This window comes from Oncorhynchus gorbuscha, unplaced genomic scaffold, assembly GCF_021184085.1.
Source record: "Oncorhynchus gorbuscha isolate QuinsamMale2020 ecotype Even-year unplaced genomic scaffold, OgorEven_v1.0 Un_scaffold_5827, whole genome shotgun sequence".
Classification (NCBI taxonomy): domain Eukaryota; kingdom Metazoa; phylum Chordata; class Actinopteri; order Salmoniformes; family Salmonidae; genus Oncorhynchus; species Oncorhynchus gorbuscha.
This window is the reverse complement of record NW_025749548.1, coordinates 11,968-24,080: the sequence shown is the minus strand read 5'-3', so window position 1 is coordinate 24,080 and position 12,113 is coordinate 11,968. Positions and strand designations below refer to the sequence as shown.

General features: G+C 38.9%; 1 pseudogene; it reads right to left on the bottom strand.

The window, feature by feature from the left end:
• Window positions 1-2,116: 2,116 nt before the first annotated feature.
• Window positions 2,117-10,672, bottom strand: LOC124029228 (annotated as a pseudogene).
• Between the last annotated feature and the right edge of the window lie 1,441 nt (window positions 10,673-12,113).

Below are 12,113 nucleotides of genomic sequence, written 5' to 3'. Positions count from 1 at the left end.
CACAATGTGTACTACTATTTACAATGTGTACTACTATTTCACAATGTGTACTACTATTTCACAATGTGTACTACTATTTACAATGTGTACTACTATTTCACAATGTGTACTACTATTTAACAATGTGTACTACTATTTCACAATGTGTATTACTATTTAACAATGTGTACTACTATTTCACAATGTGTACTACTATTTCACAATGTGTACTACTATTTCACAATGTGTACTACTATTTCACAATGTGTACTACTACTTCACAATGTGTACTACTATTTCACAATGTGTACTACTATTTACAATGTGTACTACTATTTACAATGTGTACTACTATTTACAATGTGTACTACTATTTCACAATGTGTACTACTATTTCACAATGTGTACTACTATTTACAATGTGTACTACTATTTCACAATGTGTACTACTATTTAACAATGTGTACTACTATTTCACAATGTGTACTACTATTTAACAATGTGTACTACTATTTACAATGTGTATTACTATTTGACAATGTGTATTACTATTTCACAATGTGTACTACTATTTACAATGTGTATTACTATTTGACAATGTGTACTACTATTTCACAATGTGTACTGCTATTTCACAATGTGTACTACTATTTAACAATGTGTACTACTATTTAACAAAGTGTACTACTATTTCACAATGTGTACTACTATTTAACAATGTGTACTACTATTTAACAATGTGTACTACTATTTAACAAAGTGTATTACTATTTAACAATGTGTACTACTATTTAACAATGTGTACTACTATTTAACAAAGTGTATTACTATTTAACAATGTGTACTACTATTTAACAATGTGTACTACTATTTAACAATGTGTACTACTATTTAACAAAGTGTATTACTATTTAACAATGTGTACTACTATTTAACAATGTGTATTACTATTTAACAAAGTGTATTACTATTTAACAATGTGTACTACTATTTAACAATGTGTACTACTATTTAACAATGTGTATTACTATTTCACAATGTGTACTACTATTTCACAATGTGTACTACTATTTAACAATGTGTACTACTATTTCACAATGTGTACTACTATTTAACAAAGTGTATTACTATTTGACAATGTGTACTACTATTTAACAATGTGTACTACTATTTAACAAAGTGTACTACTATTTACAATGTGTACTACTATTTAACAAAGTGTACTACTATTTACAATGTGTACTACTATTTACAATGTGTACTACTATTTAACAAAGTGTACTACTATTTACAATGTGTACTACTATTTCACAATGTGTACTACTATTTAACAAAGTGTATTACTATTTGACAATGTGTACTACTATTTAACAAAGTGTATTACTATTTGACAATGTGTACTACTATTTAACAATGTGTACTACTATTTACAATGTGTACTACTATTTCACAATGTGTACTACTATTTACAATGTGTACTACTATTTGAGTACAGAGTGAGTGGTATATGTTCAAGCTGTGTACAGTATAACACAACAATGAATAACATGTTCCTGTTTCAGAAACATACTCCTTTTTATTGGTTTGATTTTTAAAAAATAATTCAAGGAAACAATGAACACTTTTTCAAGAAGACGGCACATTGTAAAACCGAAACAAATCAGTCGAAGACAACAGTTTAAAACCAAGGCAAGTCGCCCTGTAGCCGATAGACACGTTTCCCTCTCATTGTACTGCCAACTATATTCAGACGGCCTACTGTCCCAAAATGGCACCTTTATTCCATAGAAAATTCAACATTCTCTGACATAGAATTTTCCCTTGGTACACACCAACAGCAGTGTCAGTGCTCACCAGGATATGACATCACAAACTGCAGCTTGACTTCCCTTTAAAACCCTTATTGATCCTTTACAATGTAATAGTGATATCATCGTCGTCGTTGTCGTAGTGAATAAAACACAACTTATCTTCAATGTTCTGTTAACTTATTCAGAAGGTGTAGCCACTTGTCTACCTTACAAGTGACTTTATATATGGCTGTATATTCAAAGTGCTGTCATTTTATTCAGAAAAGGTAGCCGCTTGTCAAACACTGTCTCTTACAGTGCAAAGGTGAGCACCTAACCACCTGTACCACAAAACAAAAAGCCTGGGTCCCTGGGCCTCTGAGCCTCTGGGCCTCTGGGCCCCTGGGTCTCTAGGCCTCTGGTCCTCTGGGCCTCTGAGCCTCTGGTCTTCTGGGACTCTGGGCAGACGGAGGCAGTTCAACGCTCACATACACCGTGTTACACTTACAACTTGGGTATCTATTACTGTCTCAAATCAACACTTATAAACTTAAGCAGCAAAGTCCCATTGAGACCAATGTTTCTTTTGCAAAGAAGTATTCCATGTTATTGTGTATGTGCTGATAAACTATTATCTTTGGCTTGATCATGAGGGGGGTCAGGGTGCTTACAATTTAAAATCAGGTCATCTCCAAATACCTGTAATAGCGCGTTGTCACGCCTTGGTCTTAGTATTTTGTGTTTTCTTTAATTATTTTGTTCAGGCCAGGGTGTGACATGGGTTATTGTATTGTCGTATTGGGGTTTTTGTAGGCATTGGGATTGTGGTTGATTAGGGGTGTTGTATAGGCTTGGCTGCCTGAGGCGGTTCTCAATCAGAGTCAGGTGATTCTCGTTGTCTCTGATGGGGAACCGTATTTAGGTAGCCGGGGTTTCACTGTGTATTTGGTGGGTGATTGTTCCTGTCTCTGTGTAGTTTCACCAGATAGGCTGTAATAGGTTTCACGTTCCTGTCTCTGTGTAGTTTCACCAGATAGGCTGTAATAGGTTTCACGTTCCTGTCTCTGTGTAGTTGTTCACCAGATAGGCTGTAATTAGGTTTCACGTTCCTGTCTCTGTGTAGTTGTTCACCAGATAGGCTGTAATAGGTTTCACGTTCCTGTCTCTGTGTAGTTTCACCAGATAGGCTGTAATAGGTTTCACGTTCCTGTCTCTGTGTAGTTTCACCAGATAGGCTGTAATTAGGTTTCACGTTCCTGTCTCTGTGTAGTTTCACCAGATAGGCTGTAATAGGTTTCACGTTCCTGTCTCTGTGTTGTTTCACCAGATAGGCTGTAATTAGGTTTCACGTTCCTGTCTCTGTGTTGTTTCACCAGATAGGCTGTAATAGGTTTCACCAGATAGGCTGTAATAGGTTTCACCAGATAGGCTGTAATAGGTTTCACCAGATAGGCTGTAATAGGTTTCACCAGATAGGCTGTAATAGGTTTCACCAGATAGGCTGTAATAGGTTTCACGTTCCTGTCTCTGTGTAGTTTCACCAGATAGGCTGTAATAGGTTTCACGTTCCGTTTGTTGTTTTGTATCTATAAGTTATTTCATGTATCGTTTTCCTTCATTAAAGACATGAGTAACCACCACGCTGCATTTCGGTCCGACTCTCTTTCTACAAACGAAGAACGCCGTAACACGCGCTTTAAAATGTTATCATCGCTTTAGCCGAACAAATCACAGGGTTAACTAAATGTGTCAAACCACTACGGCACCAAATCACAGACAGTTGTTTGTAGATTGTGCTGCTTGACATTCCTTCTCTCACGTGTATAAAAAGACATGTCTCAGATTGGCCCAAAGTTACTGAAAATGAAAAACAGTCTGGAGAAACTAGTGTTAAACCTTCCTCTCAAAGAGGAACAGCTCTTTCAGGAAGGAAAGATCCACACACATCGTCGATTAAACACAAACAACCTTTTTTTTTATCTGACTTATCCTGGGGAACAAATTATGTGACTCTTGAAACATATGAATACTATTTTTAATTTCAATTTTACCTTTATTTTACTAGGCAAGTCAGTTAAGACCAAATTCTTATTTTCAATGACAGCCTCAGAACAGTGGGTTAACTGCCTGTTCAGGGGTAGAACGACAGATTTGTACCTTGTCAGTTCGGGATTTGAACTTGCAACCTTTCGGTTACTAGTCCAACACTCTAACCACTAGGCTGCTACCCCTGCCGCCCAACTTCAGTACTATTTCACTGAAATCGACACAAGATAACTTTACACGACAAAGAGTAGTGTTCCTTTGTGCACACACCTACTTCAGGACATACAAAATAATATTATTTTAGACATCCACCTCAATAAATCATGTATATTATGGAACTATAACAATCACACCAACATGTCAGAAGGTTTAACTCATCCTTTTAACTCAATAATTTAACTGTAACAACGTTGAATACATTTTGTACAAAAATATAATCATTATCATAATTGACTTCAAAAGCCTTATTCAAGTTTAAAAATACATATTTTCCTTGACGCCACAAAATGATTTGAGAGATTTAAAGTCTGTCTTGATTAGTCGTTTTTTTAAATTCTCCAGACGAAGACATATACTGAGTGTACAAAACATTAAGAACACCTGCTCTTCCATGACATAGACTGACCAGGTGAAAGCTATGATCCCTTATTGATTTCATTTGCTAAATACACTTCCATCAGTGTAGATGAAGGGGAGGAGACCAGGTTAAAGGAGAGACCAGGTTAAAGGGGAGGGAGACAAGGTTAAAGGAGGAGACCAGGTTAAAGGGGAGGAGACCAGGTTAAAGGGGAGGAGACCAGGTTAAAGGGGAGGAGACCAGGTTAAAGAAGGATTTTTAAGCCTTGAGACAGTTGAGACATGGATTGTGTCTGTGTTGCCATTCTGGAGGGTGAACGGGCAAGACAACATTATTAAGTTCCTTTGAACGGGTTTGCAGTAGGTGACAGGGGCACCGGTTTGAGTGTGTCAAGAACTGCAACGTCAAGGGGTTTTGCCACACTCAACAGTTTCCCGTATCAAGAATGGTCCACCACCCAAAGGACATCCAGCCAACTTGACACAACTGTGGGAAGCATCGAGTGAACATGGCCAGCATCCGTGGAATGGCTTCATCGCACTCTGTAGAGTCCATGTCCTGACGAATTGAGGCTGTTCTGAGGGCAAAAGGGGATACAACTCAATATTAAGGTGTTCCTAATGTTTTGTACACTCTGTGTACATAAATACCAGTGTTTATGTATATACTGTAATTATAGTACATTCAGTGCACCAACTATGTAATAGTACTTACAGTATAGAGACTTAAAGAAATCTTTCAAAAATGTTTAAGCATCAATCAACAAAACAGTTTTCTTTCAGTTGCCATGTAGGTCCACTGCATTAAATCATTGTTTTTGTGAAGAAGTTAAGCTAATTCATATAGAAAGTGGAGCGCTTATTACATGATTTAAATACTTTATCGACAATCATAGGAAAACGTTTTAAATAAAGTATGAAATAGTTTGTAGAAACATGTCTACACAGAGTCCATGTTGAGACCACAGATAAATATCACACAAGATTTCATGTTTTGATTTATGTGCAATATCATATTTCCCCAAAAACATAAATACCAAAGATACATTTTGCATAAATAAATTGCTCCAGAAATGTTATAAAACAAGAAATATAATAATTATCTATCTATTGATTAAAAGCCCTTGTCTTGTTACTTCATTGTAGCTTGCTGCATTCTCAAGAAGCCTCTTCCCCTGCTGTCTGTCTGTATGTCTGTATGTCTGTCTGTCCGTCCGTCCGTCCGTCCGTCTATTAACACAACAAGTTTCTCTAAAATGTCTTTGAAAATGTATCTCTGACACAGTGTAGTTCAGGTTAACACAGCACTGATCCACAATGTTACCACATTAAACATCATTAGACTCCGACACTAAAACCTACAGGTCAACATGATCACAGGAAGAACAGTGCAAAGGGTGTTTTGGTTGGAATGGAGGAAAATCTTTCAGAATTACCAAGGTTCCAAAATGAATTACCAAGGTTCCATAATGAATTACCAAGGTTCCAAAATGAATTACCAAGGTTCCAAAATGAATTACCAAGGTTCCGAAATGAAATACCAAGGTTCCAAAATGAATTACCAAGGTTCCAAAATGAATTACCAAGGTTCCAAAATGAATTACCAAGGTTCCAAAATGAATTACCAAGGTTCCAAAATGAAATACCAAGGTTCCAAAATGAATTACCAAGGTTCCAAAATGAATTACCAAGGTTCCAAAATGAATTACCAAGGTTCCAAAATGAATTACCAAGGTTCCAAAATGAATTACCAAGGTTCCAAAATGAATCAGCCATGTTCCAAAATGACAACCAATAGTAATCTTACAAAGATGTGATTGGTTTAAATCTATTTAAACTATTTATATATCACCAGAAGCTTCTGTCTGTTTCACGTGAACACAGTTATTTAATAATAAACACATTTAGGTCTGGATTCAATCCGGATCGTACAAGATCCGTGTTAAAATGAAAAGGTCATTTCCGATTAAGCCGATATATGCATCTTTTACCGTGAATATAGTCTCTGCAAACGCGGGAACATTGTCTTTAAATATCAAACAAGCCGTAACCGGATATTCTGCAATACTTTGGCAATACGGATTGTATCCAACCCTTAGAGTTGAAAGTCTCAAGAGGTTGGTTTTGCTGTCATCTCATACACACATTGCACAATTCTTAACAGACAGATAATATATTCCAAGACAAGAGACTAAAGTGACTCAAAGAAATAAATCTGCACCTCTTATCTACATCACATTATTAAGCCTGATGGATTTGATCAACAACATTGTGATACTTTGACCAATTAACTTTTTTTTTAAAGTGGAAAAAGCTTTAATTCCCATAACTTCAAACTACAGCAGAGAATGAGTATGATCAGGGCCTTGAGGTGCCACACGAGACTCTTCCAGTACCATTAATTGTCATTTGTTCTAAAGTCAAACTCACACTTTACTACAGATGTAACCTTATCATCTGACTCAGGTAATGACAATTATAGCTGACAATACTCAGATAATGACAATTATAACTGACAATACTCAGGTAATGACAATTATACCTGGCAATACTCAGGTAATGACAATTATAACTGGCAATACTCAGATAATGACAATTATAGCTGACAATACTCAGATAATGCCAATTATACCTGACAATACTCAGGTAATGACAATTATAACTGACAATACTCAGATAATGACAATTATAGCTGACAATACTCAGGTAATGACAATTATAGCTGACAATACTCAGGTAACGACAATTATAGCTGACAATACTCAGGTAATGACAATTATAGCTGACAATACTCAGGTAATGACAATTATAGCTGACAATACTCAGGTAATGACAATTATAGCTGACAACACTCAGGTAATGACAATTATAGCTGACAATACTCAGATAATGACAATTATAACTGACAATACTCAGGTAATGACAATTATACCTGGCAATACTCAGATAATGACAATTATAACTGACAATACTCAGGTAATGCCAATTATAACTGACAATACTCAGGTAATGCCAATTATAACTGACAATACTCAGGTAATGCCAATTATAACTGACAATACTCAGGTAATGCCAATTATAACTGACAATACTCAGGTAATGCCAATTATAACTGACAATACTCAGGTAAAAATACCATAGAACAGTGTTTTGATTCATATAATTTTTTATCATAGAGATGACCTATAATTTAGAAATTCTTGTTTTGAGGTGATGGGAATCCCGAATGTTTCATACTCTCTCAGTTATTATACATCCTGGTTACCACATACACCCGGGACCTACTGAACTGTATACTAGAGGCACAATATCCTCCACTCCTCACTCTTCTAATCGTTACTTGGTTCAGTGTTGTAGACTGCAGTCATCAGTCTGGTACTCTCCTGTTTTAAGCAGAGGTTTTCATGTGGTATTCTCCTGTTTTAAGCAGAGGTTTTCATGTGGTATTCTCCTGTTTTAAGCAGAGGTTTTCATGTGGTATTCTCCTGTTTTAAGCAGAGGTTTTCATGTGGTACTCTCCTGTTTTAAGCAGAGGTTTTCATGTGGTACTCTCCTGTTTTAAGCAGAGGTTTTCATGTGGTACTCTCCTGTTTTAAGCAGAGGTTTTCATGTGGTACTCTCCTGTTTTAAGCAGAGGTTTTCATGTGGTACTCTCCTGTTTTAAGCAGATGTTTTCATGTGGTACTCTCCTGTTTTAAGCAGAGGTTTTCATGTGGTACTCTCCTGTTTTAAGCAGAGGTTTTCATGTGGTACTCTCCTGTTAAGCAGAGGTGCTTTGGTCACTTTCAGGGCTGCGCGAGGGCAAAATAAAAGTGAAATGTCTTGTTGTGTTACTACTACAACTCAAAGTGTCTGTAGAGGTTTAGAGAGGTGGGATTCTCCCTTCTCCCCAACCGCTCACGTAGTTAGCATAGAGAGGTGGGATTCTCCCTTCTCCCCAACCACTCACGTAGTTAGCATAGAGAGGTGGGATTCTCCCTTCTCCCCAACCACTCACGCAGTTAGCATATTTCACTTACCATCACAACACTCCTCATCCCTGTACAGTAGAGGTACTACCTCCTTTATAGAGGACTGACTCAGAGCAACAGAAAAAATACACTTCTCATCCCTGTACAGTACAGTCCGTTGATCAACAGTTGGTGCTGTCCCTCTCCCGGGTGCTGTTGGCCTGCAGGGGTGGCTGAACTCACTGCTATCTGGCAGCCGTTGGTGACGTGATTCATGATTTTCTGTTTGAGCTGGGCCACCTGTTCCCTCATGATAATGGTATGTGGAGGTCAGGTCACAGTTCTGGGTCTTCAGAACCTTCACCTTCTCCTCTAGCCTGAGATCCGCTCCAGCTTCCTTTACGACACCAGACGCCGCGATCCGGTTACGTAGTTTCTTTCTCTCGGCCTTTGGATCCTGGGTCTCCAGGTCGATGGGAGAGCGAGGGAGGGGAGGAGGTGGTGTCCCCGGGAGGATGAGGGACCTCTGGGACAGTCTGAGGGCATCAAACCCCCTGTTGTGGGGATGGTGGGGTCCCTGGCCTCCAAGTCTGTGGGGGCCGTGGCCTGGGTAGCTGTCGGGCATCTGTCCCCCTGGGTAGGATGATGATATATGGCTGGGGTGGTTCGGGTTGTAGCTGCTGAGGTTGGTATAGATGGGCAGATCTCCTGCAGACATGATACTCCTCTGGTAGGGTCCTTGCATAGAGGAGGAAGGGGACACGGGAGCTCCAACCAGCTGGTTCTGTTTATGCAGATCCGCCAGGGCTTTGACGAACCCATCGGCAAAACCCTCCTGTTCGTTAGTGGCGTTGTTCCGGTACATGAAGGGGTTACCTCCGTTAGGGTTGGGGACAGGAGATGTCGCACCAGGCCCTGGTTAGACTGGATGATGAGGTGCTCGAGGTCAGGGGAGGCTAGCTTCAGAAGGTTCATATCTGACAAGCCGCCGGGCATTAACGAGCTGTTTGTGTTGCTGTTAATCCCTCCCAGATTATTAGGATTGATATTGCAGTTGCTCCCCGGCTGGCTTTGTAACAGTTTCAGGCCAGAGCTGCTGTGGGAACCGCCTGAGAAGTTATGTGCCACCTTCTTACTCATCATCTTGTGGCCCTGGTAACGTTGGTAATCTGCATGGTGTTGTCCGAAATTGTGAGGAATGCCTGGGGCTTCGTCGTGGTAGAAAGGGGTATCCATTTTAGCCGTCATTGACGCAGGGAGACGGAATCTTCATCATCTGATTAGTTAAGGTTTAAATGGTCCCGTTGGCATTATCTGTGAAGACTAGGACATTTCCCAAGAAACGGTTTCTGTTCAAAAATATTCCAATATAGAATTCGGGCCACCTGTTAAAATAGAAAATAAATGTAGATTCTACATGTAATACAACATGTGATTTGAAAACCAAAACAGATACATTGTATTTGATTTATATGACTACAGTGGGAATAAAAAACTATAGTTTCACTTTCGCTCAAAAGTCAAAAGCAACAAGCCGCTTTTAATCATTGGAACCTCTACACATAAATCCAATTTATAAACGTTGGCTATACCGTATACATCCTAATTAAAAGCGTTGGCTACACCGTATATACATCCTAATTAAAAGCGTTGGCTACACCGTATATACATCCTAATTAAAAGCGTTGGCTATATATCGTATATACATCCTAATTTAAAGGGTTGGCTATATATCGTATATACATCCTAATTAAAAGCGTTGGCTATATATCGTATGGTTTCAGGGATGTATTATCTGTAACACATGAATGAAAGCGAGCACCACTTTATTATTAGGCTCTCAATAAAATGATTGATCCTACAGTTTCTAATAATAATTATATTTTAATACGACTTGTCATGGGAGTGAATGTACAGAAGAATAGCATAAGGTTGAATATTGGCACCATATTTTATCAAATAGCCTACAGTACATCCATATAATCATGTAATGTAATCATAATCATTCTTAAAATATAATAGTGTATCATAATCATTCTTAAAATATACTTACAATAAGCGAAGGTTTCACAATTCCACCCCGGTGGTGACAGGAAAGCCCGTTCAGTACGATGACTAGTTGATTAGCCTACTCACGTTGCGTTTCGAGAAATAAACCTTCACGCGAAACAATCCGGTGACTCAAAGGTGACTCGAGGTAGTCACACCGATCGATATTGACACAGAATACCATCCATCGTACCGTAGACGTTACCCACGCACGCTGCCTGTAAACCGGTGTTCCGGTTCGAGTGTGTGTAGGCAGATGGTCTATTAATAATGAATCTGATTTCCGTGTGTTAAACAAAAATCACCAGGAAAATTAATATCATCATCACGTTAATTATTTGTATATATTTCACTGCCTTAGAATATAGACTGTTGACATTGGAGAAATCGGGCTTCTCTTCTGCCTCTCTCGTTGCCTCGTATGCAAGCCACCGCTGCCAGTTGGACTGGGGCTTTCTGCTTAGCCGATTAATACCATACGCCCATCTCTCTATCTCTCTCTCTCTCTCTCTCTCTCTCTCTCTCTCTCTCTCTCTCTCTCTCTCTCTCTGTCTCTCTCTCTCTCTCTCTCTCTCTCTCTCTCTCTCTCTCTCTCTCTCTCTCTGTCTCTCTCTCTCTCTCTCTCTCTCTCTCTCTCTCTCTCTCTCTCTCTCTCTCTCTCTCTGTCTCTCTCTCTCTCTCTCTCTCTCTCTCTCTCTCTCTCTCTCTCTCTCTCTGTCTCTCTCTCTCTCTCTCTCTCTCTCTCTCTCTCTCTCTCTCTCTCTCTCTCTCTCTTCTCTCTCTCTCTCTCTCTCTCTCTCTCTCCTTTCTCTCCTCTCTCTCTCTCTCTCTCTCTCTCTCTCTCTCTCTCTATATCTCTCTATCTCTCTCTCTCTATATATCTCTCTCTCTCTCTATTCTCTTTCTCCCTCTCTCTCTCTCTCTCTCTCTCTCTCTCTCTCTCTCTCTCTCTTCTCTCTCTTTCTCTTTCTCTCTCCCCCTCTCTCTCTCGTTCCTGTAACTACTCTGCATAGATGTTAGTATTTTCAAAAAGGTTTATTTCCTTTTATTTGAAATTGTATTGGTCTTTTGAAAAGCAGAACTCTACTGCTCACTGAATTATATATATATAAAAAATAATATATATATATATTTAAACCTTTATTTAACTAGGCAAGTCAGATTAAGAACACATTATTATATACAATGAGAGCCTACCAGAAGGCAAAAGGCCTCCAGCCTCCAGGGGGGCTGGTATTAAAAGTACAGAATAATATAAAAACACACATCAAGACAAAAATAACCAGCACTACATAATAAAGGGAGACCTAAGACAACAACAACATGGCAGCAACACACAAACTGTAGGCTTATACAATGCAAACTGTGCAAATGTGTAGAGGGTTTTTCCTGGTTTTGAATTGCCACTACCATGCGCCAGGTATACAACAGTAGCTACATGGCACTCTTCACTGCTCTGGTACAAAACCCAGAAAATGTCCCGAGTGAGGACGTGAGGACGAGACACACACGAACATACCTCTTAGTGGAGGAAGGCGCATAAAGATAATAGCACTCATCCCATATCCCATAAAACCCTATTGGCCTACTTTGTTAGTTGCACAACATTTGAGAATGTTCTTTACACTTCCACACAAGATGTAATAACCTGTTGATAAGGATTTGGTTCTCAACAGCATTCACTTTCATTCTATTCTAAATAGGCAATGTGTAGCCTACAGTC